This window comes from Leptonychotes weddellii, chromosome 7 (genome assembly GCF_054177405.1).
Source record: "Leptonychotes weddellii isolate Sample4059 chromosome 7, ASM5417740v2, whole genome shotgun sequence".
NCBI lineage: Eukaryota > Metazoa > Chordata > Mammalia > Carnivora > Phocidae > Leptonychotes > Leptonychotes weddellii.
Window position 1 is genome coordinate 96,965,154 of NC_138375.1, and position 18,462 is coordinate 96,983,615.

Consider the following 18,462-nt stretch of genomic DNA (forward strand, 5'->3'; position numbering starts at 1 on the left):
ATCTACGCAACATGGAGGCATTTCAGAAACGGGCTTCACGAAAACAAAAGAAGACCCACAAGTGCCTGTGGGGTGGAATTGAGTGGCAAGAGTCGCTCAACAAACTATTGCGATGGGCATGTTTCATGTTGTAATTCGGATGGCAGGAACCTGCATGTATAAATTCATCCAAAGACACAGAACTGTAATATTGTATAACTTAATACACCACAAAAAAACAATCACGTGACAGGACGAAGCGTCAGCTAATGCCCGGTGGTAACCATTTTGCAATATATAAATGTATCAAATCAACACATCATACACCTTACACTTGTATCTCAGCCAAGCTGGAGACAATTTTTAAATTATATCTCAATAAATACATACAATGAGACTACTAAAAAAAAAAAAAAAAAAAAAGCTCCCAATAAAAAGATTTCATAACATACAAGGAAACAAGACATTGTGAGAATCAGAGGACTAACAAGTAATAATAGAACCTGACCCTCAAAACTTTAGACTGCAAAAATAAAACAAGTATATTTATTATATGGAGATAATAAAAAATTGAATACAAAATCTACATCAATAATTGGAAGAATCAAAACAACTTTCAAAAGGGACAAATAGAATAGCTAAACTCAATGAACTACTGAATAGCTGAAAAAAAGGGATTGAGTGAATTAGATATATCTGAAAACACACATAACACAGGATGCAAAACAGAAAAAAAATCAACTGTAGAGAGTTAAAAGAAATGGAAGACAGAATGAGAAAGTCCATTACAAGTGGAACTGCAGAAAGAGAAAACAGAAACGGGAATTGAGACAATAATGTCTGGGAGTTTTCCAAAATTGCTGAAAAATATTAGTCTTAGATTCAGGAAGCTCAATGAATTCAAGCAAGATAAATAAAAAGAAAATCCAAATGTAGACATATCATAGTCAAAATGCAGAACACCACAAACTGATCTTAAAACAACTAGCATATGGGCACCTGACTGGCTCAGTCAGTTAAGCGTCGCACTCTTGGTTTCGGCTCAGGTCATGATCTCATGGGTCCTGGAAATCAGCCCTGTGTCGGGCTACACACTTGGCAGGGAGTCTGCTAGAAGATTCTCTCCCTCTTTCTCCCCTCTCCAACCCCCCCGCCCTGCATATGCTCACTCTCTCTCTCTCCCTCAAATAAAGTAAATGGATAAATCTTAAAAAAAAAAGAAAAAAACAAGGATTAATCACTTAAAATTAAATTCACCTTTTTCTTGCACAGAGCAAGTAGCTGGACATATTGTGAGAATAAAGTAGTCATGGACTTATGCAACATAAAATGATGTCTTTCATTATTGTCATGAAAGCAAAGAACAAATAATGCCTGGATGCTTAAACAAAAATGATTATGGTCCTAACTAGCTTAACTATTTCAAGAATGCAAAATAATTGGTCAAAGTTAAGCTTGGGATATATTTCTACTAACGTACTATAGAGTAGGTTCTTACCCATTTTCTGGCCTCTAATGCTGCCTTGAGTATAAAGCAGAAGACAAGCCAATTACAGGTGTAGGATAAATGGGTGGGTCCAGGTGGTAGAAGGAGTACTAGCAGCAGCAAGAATATAAAAGACCAAAGGGGATTTAGCTGATAGCACAATCTGAGTCAACACCATGATGTCACTGTCCGAAAGAGTGTGTATGATTATAGGTCTCATTAAAAGAAGTACGGGTTTCCCAATATGCATATTACATCTTTTGCAATTGTTCCACAATTCTTGGATATTCTGCTCTATTTTGTTCTTTGTTGCCCTAGCTTTTTGGTTTTCAAAGATTCTACTGATATATATCCTCTAGCTCAGAGATTCTTTCCTCTGTGTCCAGTCTACTAATAAGCCCATTCAAAGGTAGTCTTCACTTCTCTTACAGTGTTTTTGATCTGTAGGATTTCTTTTTGGTTCCTTCTCATCTTTCCTCATCATTTTGGTCTTCATCTCTCTGCTTACATTGCCTGTCTGTCCTTTCATGTGGTCTACTTTATCCAGTAGAGTTCTCAGCATAGTAATGATGGTTGTTTCAAGTTCCCGGTCTGAGAATTCCAACATCCTTGCCATATCTGGCACTGATGCTTGCTCCATCTCTTCAAATTGTGTCTTTTGCCTTTTGGTGTGGCTTGTAATTTTTTCCTGGTAGCCATTCATGATGTACTAGGTAAAAGGAACTGCTGTAAATAGGCCTTTAGTAATGTGGTGGTGAGGTGTGGGAGGGGATGCCCTATAGCCCTATGATTAGGTATTAGTCTTTTAGTGATCCTATGCCTCTGGACTAGACTTCACAAGTGTTTCTCAGGTTTGTTTGTTTGTTTGTTTTTAAAGATTTTATTTATTTATTTGACAGAGGGTGAGAGAGGGAACACAAGCAGGGGGAGTGGGAGAGGGAGAAGCAGGCTTCCCACTGAGCAGGGAGCCCAATGTGGGGCTCGATCCCAGGACCCTGGGATCATGACCTGAGCTGAAGGCAGACGCTTAACGACTGAGCCACCCAGGCGCCCCTCTCAGGTTTGTTTTTGTTTTTGTTTTTTTTGTCCCCCATTAGGTGGGGCAGGATGGCTACAGTGGACTTGAGTTTATATTTTCCTTCTCCCACATGAAAGGCTAGAGGAAACTGGAGTTGGGTGTTTCACTTCTGCCATAAGGAGGGCTAGAGCTAGAGGAAGTTGGCTATTTCCCTTCCCCCAGGTAAGTTAAGCTCTGATAATTCCCCAACAGGTTAGGCTCTAGTTAACTAGTTTTCCCTAAAGGCAAGCAAGAAGACCATATTCTGTTATATTTCAAAATGATTCCTTTTACCCTTCCTCTGGAGGAGGCACTAGGGGATTTTTCTGTTATATTTACTATAAGAACCTAGTTGAACTCTCAGAGGTAAATCTCACAATGTTATGGGGAGGCCTCCCTATGACTGTGTCACCCTGGAGTTTTTAACTCTCAGATCTGTCCACACAGAGCCTCCAGCAATTCATCAACTGTAGTTCAGGTTTCTCATCCAGCACTGTTCTTTTTTTTTTTTTTTTTAAAGATTTTATTTATTTATTTGAGAGAGAGAGAATGAGAGACAGAAAGCAGGAGAGGGAGGAGGGTCAGAGGGAGAAGCAGACTCCCTGCTGAGCAGGGAGCCCGATGTGGGACTCGATCCCGGGACTCCAGGACCATGACCTGAGCCGAAGGCAGTCGCTTAACCAACTGAGCCACCCAGGCGCCCTCCAGCACTGTTCTTATGGCAGTTTCTCCTTGTGCTCAGGTGAGCTGCAACTCCCTGTGGTCACCTGTCTGTCTTTCCAATATTGGAGGAAGAAGTGTGCCCTCTTTCCTCACATCTGGTAGTGATCCAAGAAGAGGAAAAAGGCAAGGTTAAATAATTTTATTAAAAAAGAATATATTTTTATTTTACTTGAATTTAACATAAAAATACTAAATGGAAAACTAAAAAATTTTCTAAATTTTATATAAATGTTTCTTTGTGTCAAGAGATTTCTTAAGAAATTCTTCCATTTTATGAAAAAATGTTATAAAAATATTAGGAGAATGGAGTTTTGTTTTTTTTTTTAATGACATTTTAGGCTGTACTGATTCACTTCCTGCCCTAAAGGTTGAGGAAATTAGTATACTTCATATTTTTTCCATTTTTCCCTTCCTGCATTTTCCAATTTGGGTTAGTTATATTATTGTTTTTACATTGTCAATGTTCATAGCATTTCTATGTAGAATTTTCAAAGTTGTATAGTCTTAGTTTTATATGTAAATGTTTTTATTATTCACCACCATCTCTTTTTCTCCTAGTCCTGAGTTTAAGAGATGTCTGGAATAATATTCACTTTCTGTTAATAATAGTTATTTCTGGATGTAGGTGTGTTGTTGTTTCAGGTTTCCTATTTTCTTCTTGCTCTGATATGCTCCCTTAATTTTTTATGAGTAGGAATCATTTTTACAAAAAAACTAAAGTCATTTAGAAAAAAAATTTAATGAGCTACATTTATCGCAGTATCTAACACTGTGATTCAATATGTAGTACAGACTAAATAAATATAGGCATAAACTGAGGGAGAAATGGTATCAGAATACTAATCCTGGGAACCATCAGAGAGATGTGTGGAGGCTAGGGAAGAGAACTTTTATGAGAAGACATTTCAAACATAACACAGAGAATAAAAACCACTAAGAACATTGCAACAGATAAAATAATGTATACCAAAAAATTATGAGGTAATTTTTGTGAAGGTCATACTTAGTGGAAAATAAGCATTATGTAAATTATTTATTAAAGATTCCCCATTTCCCACAGTACTCTTGCTTTGCTAAGTTTGTTTTACTTACATCAAAATGACTTCAATATTATGTAAAAGTATGAAAATGTGAACAAATGATTTTAAGTAGAATACATGGTATGGATTAAATAAGGAAAGAAAGTGAGGCAGAAATTTTTTCTGGCATTCAGCTAGACTTTCATCAGCATGGATTAGAATGATATAAACCCGGCTTCTAGAGGATCATAAGGTTTTATACAGTGTTTCTTTCACAAATGGAGTTGCAAATGGGTGGTCCTTTTAAATCATTGAAACTTTTCCCATTTTAAGTTTAAGGACTGTTGGCCCTGCCTTTGTTATCTAATGCATGTAGAGACACTGAGGTCCCTCCTTCACCTGCAAGACCCTTTTATGTGGCTCCTGGACCAGTTGTAATAAGGACAAAAAGTACATCATAAGCTTCCATTCTGCTCAAGAATGAGTCACACTATTTATTATAGGTCTATAAAATCAAGTCTAATCCAAGTGTAGCCTTTCTGATAGTAACTAAAAGATGGTGGTGGTGGGGCGCCTGGGTGGCTCAGTTGGTTAAGCGACTGCCTTCGGCTCAGGTCATGATCCTGGAGTCCCGGGATCGAGTCCCGCATCGGGCTCCCTGCTCAGCGGGGAGTCTGCTTCTCCCTCTGACCCTCCCCCCTCTCATGCTCTCTCTCGCTATCTCATTCTCTCTCTCAAATAAATAAAATCTTTAAAAAAAAAATGGTGGTGGTGATGATGATGATATTATATCTTATTTTTCTAATTTTAATTTCAGACTCTCTTCTCACTGGGTGGGTGGGAGTTCCCAAGTTCCCCAAGAAGTACTTTGCTCGCTTTTTCAAGACAGATAAGCCATTAGATAAATGGTGCTCTTACTTACCTGACTTTGAAGATTACCGTTCCTAACTGCCTAGTTTAATGAACACGCTTAGACTCTTGAGTACAGATGCCTTCCCAAATCAAGTTCACTGCATCCTTTTGACCATGGGACTCTGATTTGGCTTGCCATCAAGTCAGTCTCCAGCTAGAGTCAGAGTAACTTTTTCAAGCTCAATTTGACCTCATTGATTCCTTGCTACAGCACCCCTTGATGCTTAAAGTACCTACTTATTGACTTTACTACAAGGTTCTTCATGGTCTCAGCTATGCTTTAGTCTCTAGCTCTGTCTCTGGTGCCTCACCCCTTGCATGCATTCCACACATTCCAAAACCCCATTAGTTCTTAGAATGTATCATAATCTTTGACACCTACTCCTCGTGGCCTACAACACTCCTCTCTTTCACTTCCCTTCTACTTAGAACTCACATTTATCCTTCAAATCTCAGCTTCCATGTCACTTTCTCTGCAGAGACTTCTGAACTCCAATATTGGTACACAAGCTCCCTATGTTTATCCTTACTGTCACACTGATAATAACATATTTTAACTGCCTGTTACTTCTTTGTAATATCCACGTCCAATAAAACCAAGTCATTTTACTTTTATAACCCAAATAACTAGCACAGAATCTGACACATAAGCAGTATTCAGCACTCAGTAAATATGTCAAATAGTACACTAACACTAAAAAAATAATTCGTTTCTCTTAAGCACTGGCAAAATATATCAATGCTAAGTGTGTGAACACTTTAACTCAGCAATTCTAGGCATGCATTGTAAGGCGCCAAAAGTGCTGAAGCACCTGAACAGATGCAAAATGTGCTGGCTGTTCATTACAACACTGTTTATAATGTGAAATGTCTATTTAAAATAATTAGACTACATAATACAGATTATATAATAAAGACAAAGTTTTATTTAATTTATATAGAATTGTACGTTTATGAATGTGTGCATGCCTGCACACAAAAACAAAAATAGGGGCGCCTGGCTGACTCATTAAGAAGAGCCATGTGACTCTTGATCTTGGTCATGAATTTGAGCCCCACATTGGGTGTAGAGATAACTTAAATAAATAAACTTAAAAAAAAAAAGATTTGAAAGGTTTACCAAAATGAAGACAATGATTAGTTCTGTAGAGTGCAATGCCACGTGACAATGATTTTATAAACTCTAAATTTTGATTATAAAGATTAACCTATTTCTGTTTAGAAAAAGAAAAGTTTCTTTTTTTAGGGGGAATATTTCAAATGATTTCCTCTGAATATTAGTGGGAGGTATTATGATCCATTGTTCCTTTTGTACTCTTCTTTAAAAAAAAAAATTAAAACTAAGAAGTTAAACTTAATCAATTAAAAAATACTCAGACATCCAGGAAACCTAATGCATAATTTTTACTGATTTTTGATTTCTACAATGGTCTCACTGCCTAATCTTAAATATTTTATTTTAGTAGCGTATAGTAAGTCAAGCACAGGAGATAGGGTGTGGCATATCTGAATGCTTACACAATGTTTAGATTTATCTGTTTGCAAGACAAACGAAATTTGACATAAGGAATACTCCAATTTGTGCTAATAAGTCTATTACTACAATGACAGTATTGAGTCTTTAAACAAACGTTTTTTAAGATCCCCTTCACGATTTAATTATCCATTACTATGGATAAATAAACTCGCTTTATGAATTTGATGAAACTACAAGCCCAGGTCACTACAAAAACATTCTGTTCAAATTTGATCGCACCTCTCACAACTAAACATTTGGAACCTACCTGATATTGCTTCTGTTCCATGGCTCTAAGCCACTAAGGGTGTTTTGGAGAAGGAATATAAACTTTCACATTTTTTTTTTAAAGCTTCTTTTTTATCCTAAGGGCCACGGGGCAAGAGATTAGGGGAAGAAGTACGGAAACAAGACAGGGTAGAAGCGGAAAGGTTTTACAGTTTTTCAGCAGTAAACAATAACGCTTCAAATTGAGGGAGAGAGAAAAAATAACTAATTTTCTTTCCTTTATAGCTGCATAAACCACACAGTGCAGTGTAAGAATATTGTGGATACAACAGGCACTAAACCACAGCAGGGGCCATCAGTTTGTGCTTCCTGACTTTTCTAAAAACTTTCACCGGCATTGTGGCTAAAGATGTGCTCTAAATTAAGCTACTCATTTTCTACTTCTAGAACTCTGTCTGGCATTTAGCTGAAAACAAGTTGCATCCTCAGAGGCTTTAGTGATGGGATGCAAAAACGGACTCATCCCTACGGTACTGCTGCAGAAAAGGCCAGTTTTTCTTTTCTGTGAGTCTGTGTAGGACTTAACCTTTCTGTGGGTTTCCTACTCTGTTACCACCTGGCAGACGAACAGGACCAAAAATTTTGCGTGAACTGTGCTAGACCAGCCCTTCAAGAAAATAAGGACAAGATATGAGCCAGGAAAAGCACTTTGGAAACTACTTGCACCTAATAAAAACATATTTTTAATCTAGCTAATGTGAAATTTAAACCAGTTCAATCCAAATGGAAAAGATTCTTTATTTATACTTATGTGAGTTCTTAATTTAGGCTTGATTCATGCTTCATGAATAAAAGCTACCATTTTATAGAATAAGAGGCACATTTGGCTGTGCATCCCTTTGCTTTTCACTAAACCAATATGAGATATGTGGCAAGATTCAATATTTGTCCTTAATTTTATCAATAAGCTAAAATTTTCCTTTATTTTTTATTTAAAAATTATAATCAACAAAGTAATATGATTAGAATTTCACATGGTTACTTTTATCTTTTTTCTCTAGTCCCAAAATGTTCCAAGTATTGTGCCAATAAAATAAGCACATCCATGCCTACTATCTCATTTAGTCCCCAGCCAACTGAACAAGTCCAACTAAGGGCCCAGATAGAGTAGAGCAAAATGAACCACCCTCTTTGTACCCTGTCTGAATTCCTGATCCACACAGTTACAAGTTTCTTGTTTCTTGTCACTAAGGTGTTTTTTTTTTAATTTCAATTCAATTAATCAAAATATAATACATCATTAGCTTTTGATGTAATGTTCAATTATTCATCGGTTGCGTAAATACCAAGTGCTCATCACATCACATGCCCTCCTTAATGCCCATCACCCAGTTACCCCATCCCTCCCACCTACCTCTCTTTGTTTCCCAGAGTCAAGAGTCTCTCATGGTTTGTCTCCCTCTCTGATTTCTTCCCATTCAGTTTTCTCTCCTTTTCCCTATGATCCTCTGCACTATTCCTTATATTGCACATATGAGTGAAACCATATGATAATTGTCTTCCTCTGATTGACTTATTTCACTTAGCATAATACCCTCCAGTTCCATCCATGTCAATGTAAATTCATCCTTTCTGATGGCTGAGTAATATTCCATTGGTCACTAAGTTTTGGCATGGTTTTATACAGCAACAGATAATTGAAACAGGACTACACTATGATATGTAGTCATTTATATATTAGTAATCTACCAAGAGGACTCATAAGTAAGAAACTAATGCTATCTGTTGAAGAAATTCACTATTATCAGTCATTTCAAATGGTGCCCACAGAGTTGGGTCAAAGTATTTTGAGTTAAGAGGCAATACAAGTGTTTACATTACAACAGTTTGAAAGTATACTGTTATATATGTAAAATACACATTCAAAAAATCTCTGGGAAATTTTAAGCCAGAAAGATTGATGCTGTTATATTAACAACATTAAAAACCAAAGCATCCCCATGAGATCCAGAGACAGGTACCCATCATAAAACAGAACAACCAAAGATAAAAACTGAAAATCTAGCCTGAAAATCTGGAGGCTGGGCTAGCACCTCAGACATCTCTCACACAATGGTGGTGCTTTTAAATCACATGCAGGGCAGTTCATGGGGTGGTGTAGGCACTCATCCCAACATCCTGGGCAAACAAAAGCTCTGTTTAGACAGATGTAGATTTGTGATGCTTTATTTTCTATAGATGTTAATGACTCTTGCATTTTATTCATGTTGAAGGTTTAAATTATCTTAAAATCTAGTATCAGATATTTTAATAATATCTGAATTCATTTAAATATCAACACATGGGGCGCCTGGGTGGCTCAGTTGGTTAAGCGACTGCCTTCGGCTCAGGTCATGATCCTGGAGTCCCGGGATCGAGTCCCGCATCGGGCTCCCTGCTCGGCAGGGAGTCTGCTTCTCCCTCTGACCCTCCTCCCTCTCATGCTCTCTGTCTCTCATTCTCTCTCTCTCAAATAAAAAATAAATAAATAAATAAATAAATAAATATCAACACATGAATAAAACTGTCAAATTGTGATCATCTCTTGAGGGTAGGAATGTAATGGTAGCTTAAGTATGGCATAGCAGTTTAAATGCACTGTTATCTGAAATGAGACTACCTGAGTTGAAAGTTTGCTCTGATTTTTTTGTTTGTTTGTTTTTTTGGCTTTCCACCATGGCTCCTCAAAAATGTGCCTAATAATACCAACTACCTTGTAGGGATGGTGAGAATGTTCAATGAATTAACACAGAAGAGTATGTACATAAGATGTGTCAAATAAATACTTGTTATTATTGTTATATTTTAACTTTACCAACAATAAATGTTGATACTGTAGTCAAAATTAAGTAAATAATCACATTTTAAACTTGTACACTCTCTGTAAAAGGTCTCGATAAGAATGAGAAAAATCAACATAAAGGACTCAGGGGGCGCCCAGGTGGCTCAGTCCTTAAGCGTCTGCCTTTGGCTCAGATCACGATCCCAAGACCCTGGGATCGAGCCCCACTTCAGGCTTCCTGCTCAGCGAGAAGTCTGCTTCTCCCTCTTCTACTCCCCCTGCTTGTGTCCCCTCTCTCGCTGTCTCTCTGTCAAAAAATAAATAAAATCTTTAAAAAACAAACAAACAAACAAACCAAACCCATAAAGGACTCAGTATAGTCCCTGAGACATACTAAGCACTTGCAATAACAATAGAATCCTAATAGGAAAGAATCTTAAGAAATCACCTGGTTCTGCTTTTAGATGTTGCCTTCTTCTTCTTCTTTTTTTTTTAACAATGTTACCTTCTTAATGCTTGTACACACAGTACCTTCCTCAGACAAACTTTTATATGATTAGTCTATTTTCTTTCAAAAAATATGCTCAAAACACTCTTAGTAACTTTACCATTCCTAATAGGTCTATTTTCTATCACACTAGTGATGTGTGCAATTCCACTCTGATGTCTAATCAGGTCTTGCTATCTATTTAACAATTGTCTTTTCTTTGACATATCATTTAGATGTAATGTAACACATTGTATCTTAAGTGTATATAGTTCAATGAGTTTTGACAGATGTATACGCCTGTTTAACTGGGATCCCTAGAATGTTTTCATCATCCCAGAAAGTTGCCCTGTACCCTTTTGGAAATAATCTCTGCCATGCCTGCCACCTCCCCACCCCTTGCCCACAACCACTGTTCTCTTTTCTACCACCATCTACTAGTTTTGTGTGTTTAACAATTCATGTAAATGGAATCATACAGTATATTCTCTTTGCTGCCAGACTTCTTTCACTCAGCACAGCATTTTCTGAGGGGTGTAGAAATGACTACAGTACATATCAGTAGTTTCTCTTTACTGCTGACTAATATTCTATCATACTACTATACATGGTTTATCATTATCCTGTTGATGTAAATTTGGGTTGCTTCTAGTTTTTGACCATTATGAATATAACTGTTATGAACACACATATACAAGTCTTTCTGTGAATAAATGCTTTCATTTCTCTTTGATAAATACCTGGGCATGATAAATATCCATGCATGATGGGACACAGGGTACATGTATGCTTAACTCTATAAAAAACTGCTGAATTGCTTGTCATATTTTATATTCCCACCCGACGTTAGTGTTTAACAGTTCTGGTGTGCTCTGTCCTTGATAAAATTAGGTTTTCTCAGTCTTTTTTTTTTTTTAATTTTAGCCAGTCTAGTGGGTGTTATCTCATAGTAGTTTAATTTGTGTTTTCATGAATATGACGTTGAACATTTTTTAAAGATCTTTTTTTTTTTTTTTAAAGATTCTATTTATTTATTTGACAGAGAGAGAGATAGCTAGAGCAGGAACACAAGCAGGGGGAGTGGGAGAGGGAGAGGCAGGCTTCCCGCCGAGCAGGGAGCCCGATGTGGGACTCGATCCCAGGACCCCAGGATCATGACCTGAGCCGAAGGCAGATGCTTAACGACTGAGCCACCCAGGCGCCCGACGTTGAACATTTTTTAATGTGTTTATTGGCCACCCATTTGTCTTCCTATGAAATGTCTGTTTGACATTTTTAAAATCTTAAAAACTGTCTTCTTATTTTTGAATGTAAGATTCTAGATACAAGTTTTTACCAAATTTACATGATGCAAATGTCTTTTTCCCAATCTTTGGCCACCCATTCACTTTTTTTTTGTGATGTCTTTTGATATGCAGAATTTTTTAATTTTGTGGAAGTCCTTGATCTCCCTTTAAGGTGCAACTGATATAAAAATGATGTAAAGTACAATCACAATTCTAATAATAATATATCCAAAAAGAAACCCATAATGCGGCCAACATGAGTTTTCAGTAGAAAACCTAGTTCTGTCACTGACTTCTGATCCAGGGCTTCTTCCATTATTCTGATATATCTGACCTAACTAAATGGCCTTCCATTTTTAAGGGTTTTGTTTTTTTTTTTTTTTAATGACTTATTAAGGCCATTTTGAATGATTCCCTGACTTCTGGTATTTTAACAATGCTACCTTATTTATGCAAATGTGTTATTATCCTGAATCCTTTTTTCAAAGTCAACGAATTGGGTACTGACACGGACCAGGCACTCAATATACCCAGGTTGCCTAAAGCTGCTAACAGGTCTTCTGTGGGTGTGATTCTTAAATTACCCAACGGTGGGACCCTGTCAGTGGCTCCACTTTTATAGGCTTTGTATTGCTAGATTTCTTAAACCTGATAGCCATCAGGTGAATTCCTGACTGAGCATATCTTGCCCACACATAAGCATTTGTCTCTGTCTGTCTTTTTTTTTGAACAGTGGTAGAACACTAGTCAGTGAGTAAATGTGGTGAAAAAGGAAGTCCAGTCTTTATTAGGCAGTGATGAATGAACTGAATACTGAAATTTAAACTGGTAATAAATGGTGCTGCCTAGACTTCATCTTTAGAATTATATATTGCCAGATGTTAACTTACTCAAACCTTAAATCATGCAAGAACTTAAAACGTCTTTAATCTGGTACCTTCTCAAAGAGAATGGAATGGAAAATGCATTGTCAACTGACACTTTTTGCTATGAAAATATTACTATTCTTTACAGGCTTTTACACATTTATAGATTTTTATCAACATACTTCTATTTTCAACCTAGGCTAATTACATTAGCTAGCAACATCTGGTTCATCACAAAGTGTTATTGTACGGAGACCATTTAGAGAAATACAATTTAGTTCAGATCCGATTTTTCAGAATTATAAAAAAACTTATTATACAGAAAGGCTGTGAAAAGACAACTAAGAGTAAGTTTCTACTGCTTCCAAAGATTCCTTCAAATGCTTATCTTTAACTCAAACAATTTCTACTCAAGACTACCAATGACTACCGATGACTTAAAAGGATCTTCTTTTCTTCTGATGAACATCATATCCCTGAATGATCCAAGTCCCTTAGTTCTTCAAGGAATTAATTTTGCAACTAGAGCAATAAGAGGACCTCACAAATTTCTTACCCCAAATGTCACCACTAAAAATAAAGATGAAACCCTGCTGAAAAACTGAACTATCAGAAGTTTAGATTGAAATATATATATATATATTTTTCATACATAGAGTAAATTTCTGTAAGACAAATATGAAAGTAGCATAACAACTCTCAAAATATAAATACAGGAAATAGTTTTGAGACAATTTTAAAAGCTAACTCTATTAGTTTTAGAGTATATGCTTTACAGTATTTCTTCTAATAAGAAAAACTATTTGCATATACTTTTCAAAAGATACTCTACAAAGGTTTTAATTAAAACATAAATGTACTGGGGCACCTGGGTGGCTAGTTTGGTTAAGTGTCTGCGTTTGGCTCAGGTCATGATCCCAGAATCCTGGGATCGAGCCCCACGTCGGGCTCCTTGCTCAGAGGAGAGCCTGTTTCTCCCTCTTCCTCTGCCTGCAGCTCCCCCTGCTTGTGTTCTCTCTCTCACTATCTCTCTCTCTATGTGTCAAATAAATAAAATCTTTAAAAAAATAAATATATTAACATTTTAAAAAACTAAAACAATTAGAATAAGTCATTTGTGTTCCCATAAATACACATTTTAGGTGGTGAGCACTAGTGATGTAACTGGCCCATCGAAGGACCCTTTTTTGCTTTTTTAAAGAGATTGTGAGATATCTGCTTAAAAAAAATATCCTTAAATATTGGAGATTGGAATCATCTAAAAAAAACACAAAATATGCATCCAAAAGAATAACCTGTAAGCATTTCGACTAAAAAGTTAATGTTAATAATTCCCCCTAAGCCAAGCTTCCTCCTGCTAGTTGAATTTACATTTGACCTATTCATTTCATGGATTTCTTACAAACAGCCATTTTTTTCCTTTGCTTATGCGTTGGAAGCCTAAAACAGTACTGCATAAAATCGGGAAAGACTTTTCTCCTATAAAAGCAAGGTAAGAAGAACATGTCTGAATAAGAAAGGTTACTCCCATGTGTTCAGTCTGAAAGTTATTCATACTTCCATACCCTTATCTTTCTTATTCTATTAAGTAAATAGGAGAACGTGAAAAAGCTTTCTGAAGAATCTTTCTGTATTCAACCAAATATTATTTATGAAATGGTTATGATAGGGGCATTACTTAAGTAGCTACAGTGTTACCAGAGTATCCCTAACTGCTCACTATGGAGGCTTGCTTTGGTCATTATTCAATAAACATTTATCTCTGTAAGGTCAAAAGAAGATGTTCTACTCAATTAAGCCTAATAGCACTTGGTTTTGATTCATAAATACAGCAAAACTATACCTTGCACATTTCTTATATTACTTTCAAAGAAGCAGTAAATTAATTGAAACCTCCTCATTTTAAACACAGAACTAATGGAACCCTGTTCAATATCAACACTATCTATACAAGGTGAAACACTTACAAACCACCTGACTCTTATGCCAACATGTTCAGAGAAAGATAGATATCTTCTAGTTGCAAACACAAGTCTCTAAGAATGCTGTTTCACTCAGTGCTGTCAAAAATACTACTTAAAGCATTCTTCTGCAATAATTACTAAGGAGTTAAAACGTTCTGCTCTCTTACTTACTCTCAAATCATTTTTTTTCAAGTATGACAACAACAATAAATCTCTTTTTCAAAAGGCCAAGAATTGCTAATTATTATACCATTAATACTGAAGTCACCAAGCATTTATTCAAGATAGCAAAAGTTTAAACATGACCACACTAACTATAAACTTGGCTCAGAGCACCAGTGATCTCATATCAGCCTGTAGGCACTGCAGGGGAGACAAGAAGAGAAAAACTAAACACCACAATTCTAAATGTAGTAAACTGGATCTTTTTTTTTTTTCTTAACAAGCCTCTTAAAACAAACAAACAAACAAAACTCCAAAACCTCAATTCCTAGGTACACTGAATGGTTTTCTTATAGAAGAATCAGCATGTTTGTCTTTCACAGGTATTATAAAAAATCACCGGACTGAAAGTAAGAAGCAGACAACTAAAGCCATGGATAGTTTATGACCCTAAGCCAGAACAGTGATGGGTGTTTATAAGAATAACATATAAAAGTCGACATCAGTGCTGAAAAGTGGAACATTAATAGTGCAACAGCCATAAGAAGAGCTATTTCTAAGATGTGTCTTCTTTATTTTATCCTAAAGCACAGAACATTGAGTCTATTAATAATCTCTATCCAAGATCAACATTATAAAGCAAACACTTTATGAAACATAAAAGTTTTAATACATCTCAACCATGAGCTTTTATAAAACAGCTGCTATGTGTAGGGTATTGCACAAGGCACCAAAGTCAAAGTTATGTCAGTACTCCTCACACCCATTCAGATAGCTATGGTCAAAACAAACAAACAAACAAACAAACAAACAGTATGGTGATTCCTCAAAAAATTAAGAGTAGAATCACCTTATGAACCAGCAATCCCCCTTGTGGGTAAATGTCCTAAAGAACTGAAAGTATGATCTCAAAGAGATATTTGCATACTCGTGTTCATAACAGCATTATTCACACTAGCTAAAATGTGGCAGGAACTCAAGTGTCCATTAGTAGATGAATGGATGAATAAAATGTGGTATGTAAATATAGTGGAATATTATTCAGTCTCAAAAAAGGAACCTGGCACATCCTATAACATGGATGAACCTTGAGGACATTGATGCTAAGTGAAATAAGCCCATCACAAAAAGACAAATACTGTAATGACCTTACTTATATGGGGTATCTAGAACAGTCAAATTCATAGAAACAGAAAGTAGAATCATGGTTGTCTGCAACTTGGATGGAAGGGAAAATGGGGAGCTATTTAATTGGTAAAGAGTTTTAGTTTTGCAAGATGAAAAGTTCTGGAGATTGGCTACACAACACGAATATACTTAACGCTACTGAACCATACACTTAAAATGGTTAGGATGGTAAATTTTATGTTATCTATATTTTACCACAATTAAAAAAAATTTTTTTTAAGATTTTATTTGAGAGACAGAGTGAACGAGAGAGAGAAAGAGTGCACACACGAGCAGGGGCCGAGGGAGAGGGACAGGGAGGAGACTCCCCGCTGAGCAGGGATCCGGATGTGGGGCTCAATCCCAGGACCCTGGGATCATGACCTGAGTGAAGGCAGACACTTAACTGACTGAGCCACCCAGGTGCCTCATTAAAAAAAATTTTTTAAGTGATTTCCAGGGTGGAAGAAAACAGAAATTATGTCACTACTTTGCATATGATAGTGCTCAGTACATAGTAATTAAATTAAATTTTTAAAAAATTGAATTGTAATTGACACACAATGTTAGTTTCAGGTGTACAACATAATAATTCTACACGCCTGTATGTTATGCTATGCTTGCCACAAGTGTAGCTACCACCTGTCACCATATAATGCTAATATAATACCACTGACAGTATTCCCTATGCTGCATCTTTCATCCCTATGACTTATTCATTCCATAACTGGAAGCTTGTCTCTCCCACTCACCTTCACTTGTTTGCCCATCTCCTGTCCCCCGCCCTCCCTCCTGAAACCATCAGTTTGTTCTCTGTATTTATGGGTCTATTTCTGCTTTTTGTTTGTTTATTCATTTGTTTTTTAGATTACACATGTAAGTGAAATGATGTTATTTGTCTTTCTCTGTCTTATTTCACTTAGCATAATACCCACTAGGTCCATCCATGTTGTAGCAAATGGCAAGATCCCATTCTATTTTATGGCTGAGTAATATTCCGTAACACACACACACACACACACACACACACTCTTATTTACCCATTCACCCACTGATGGACACTTGGGCAGCTTCCTTATCTCAGCTATTGTAAATAATGCTGCAGTAAACATAGGGGTGTGTATGTCTTTTTGAATTAGTATTTTTGTTTTCTTTAGGTAAATACCCAGTACTGGAATTACTGTCATGTGGTAATTCTATTTTTAGTTTTTTGAGAAACCTCCATACTGTGTTCCACACTGGCTGCTCCAATTTATATTCCCGCCAACCGTGCAGGAAGATTCCTTTTTTCCACTCTTCACCAATACTTGTTATTTCTTGTCTTTTTGATTCCAATCATTCTGACAGATGTGAGGTATTATCTCACAGTAGTTTTGATTTGCATTTTCCTGACAATTAGGGATGTTGAGCATCTTTCATCTGTCTGTTGGCCATCTGCATGTCTTCTTTGGAGAAATGTCTATATCAGGCCCATTTTTTTCTTTTAATGGCATTGTTTGTTTGTTTGTTTTGGTGTTGAGTTGTAGAAGTTCTTTATATATTTTGGATATTAACCCCTTAGTGGATAAGTATCTTCTCCCATTCATAAGTAGGTTGCCTTTTTGTTTTACTGATGGTTACCTTCACTGTGCAAAAGCTTTTTATTTTGGTGTGGTCCCAATAGTTTATCTTTGTTTTTGCTTCCCTTGCCTCAGGAGAACATGCTGATGATGATATCCTTGATGATATGCTGAAATAAGTCTCAGAAGTTTTGCACTGCTCCCTCAGAGGAAAGCAGGTGTTCATCGTTTGAGTCAAAAGGAGACTGAAGTTCATTTGTTATATGCACAATTAAAGTTATATCCACACCCTCTCCCATAGCACCTCTGGCAAAGGGCCACTAACTCCCATTTGAACATCTGTACTTCTTTGTGATATGGCAGCCCCATTCCATTTTGGGCCTGGTCTATCTGTTAGAAAGTTTTTCCTTATTGTTGAACCCAAATCTGCCTCCTAGTAACTTTCATTCATTTATCCTGGTTCTGTCCTTAGGAGCCCTAAAGAGAACAGAAAAAAATCTAGTTCTTCTTTCATATGAACACCTTTCAATATAAAGGGGTTAGGGGAAATGCCATTGGACCACAGTCACTACTTTCTTTGCAGTAAGTGCATCAGCCCATTGTCCTGAAGGATGGGCAATAGAATCCAAATAATTCTACATCATTTTCTCTTAAAATAGAGTTCAAAAAGATCTGCTTTTTTCAAAGAAATGTGAATTCATTTGAAATCAATTATAATTTTAAGTTTTCTATTTAAAAATGCCAGCCTTTAATTTCATAACTAAAAGGGATTTGCTTCTTGAATCACCTGCAGCCAGACCCTGAAACTCCACTTGGCTCTTCTGTCCTCCCAAGTAGCTCTCAGACATCTAATAAATGCTGTTGGCAAAGTGCTTTGGGCTGAAGGTTATGACAAAAGCATAATACCTTATTTGTAGCCATTAATTTTCACTTGTGTTGGAGATTATTTATGTTTTAATCTCTACGGAAATCTCTTGTGTTTCGGTACTAGTGAAAATTTATTTCAGGAAATAAAGTAATTTAGGCAAAATATCATGTTTTTAAAATTATACCAACAGGCTATGCTCTCTTAGTTATAGTGATAGGCTGTGTCATGCACTTGAAATAATTGTTGGTAAACTTTTCTGAAAAGTTTGGTTTCAAGTACTTAAGTGAAATTTTTTATTAGCTTTAAAAGGGCTGTAATCATGTCCACAATAGCCAAACTGTGGAAAGAGCCAAGATGTCCAT

At 36.4% G+C, this 18,462-nt stretch overlaps 1 protein-coding gene across 2 annotated transcripts in view; it reads right to left on the reverse strand.

Annotated features, from left to right (window-relative positions):
- CWC27 (CWC27 spliceosome associated cyclophilin) overlaps positions 1 to 18,462 on the reverse strand; it is a 193,941-nt gene that overhangs the window by 105,863 nt on the left and 69,616 nt on the right. The window lies entirely within an intron of this gene.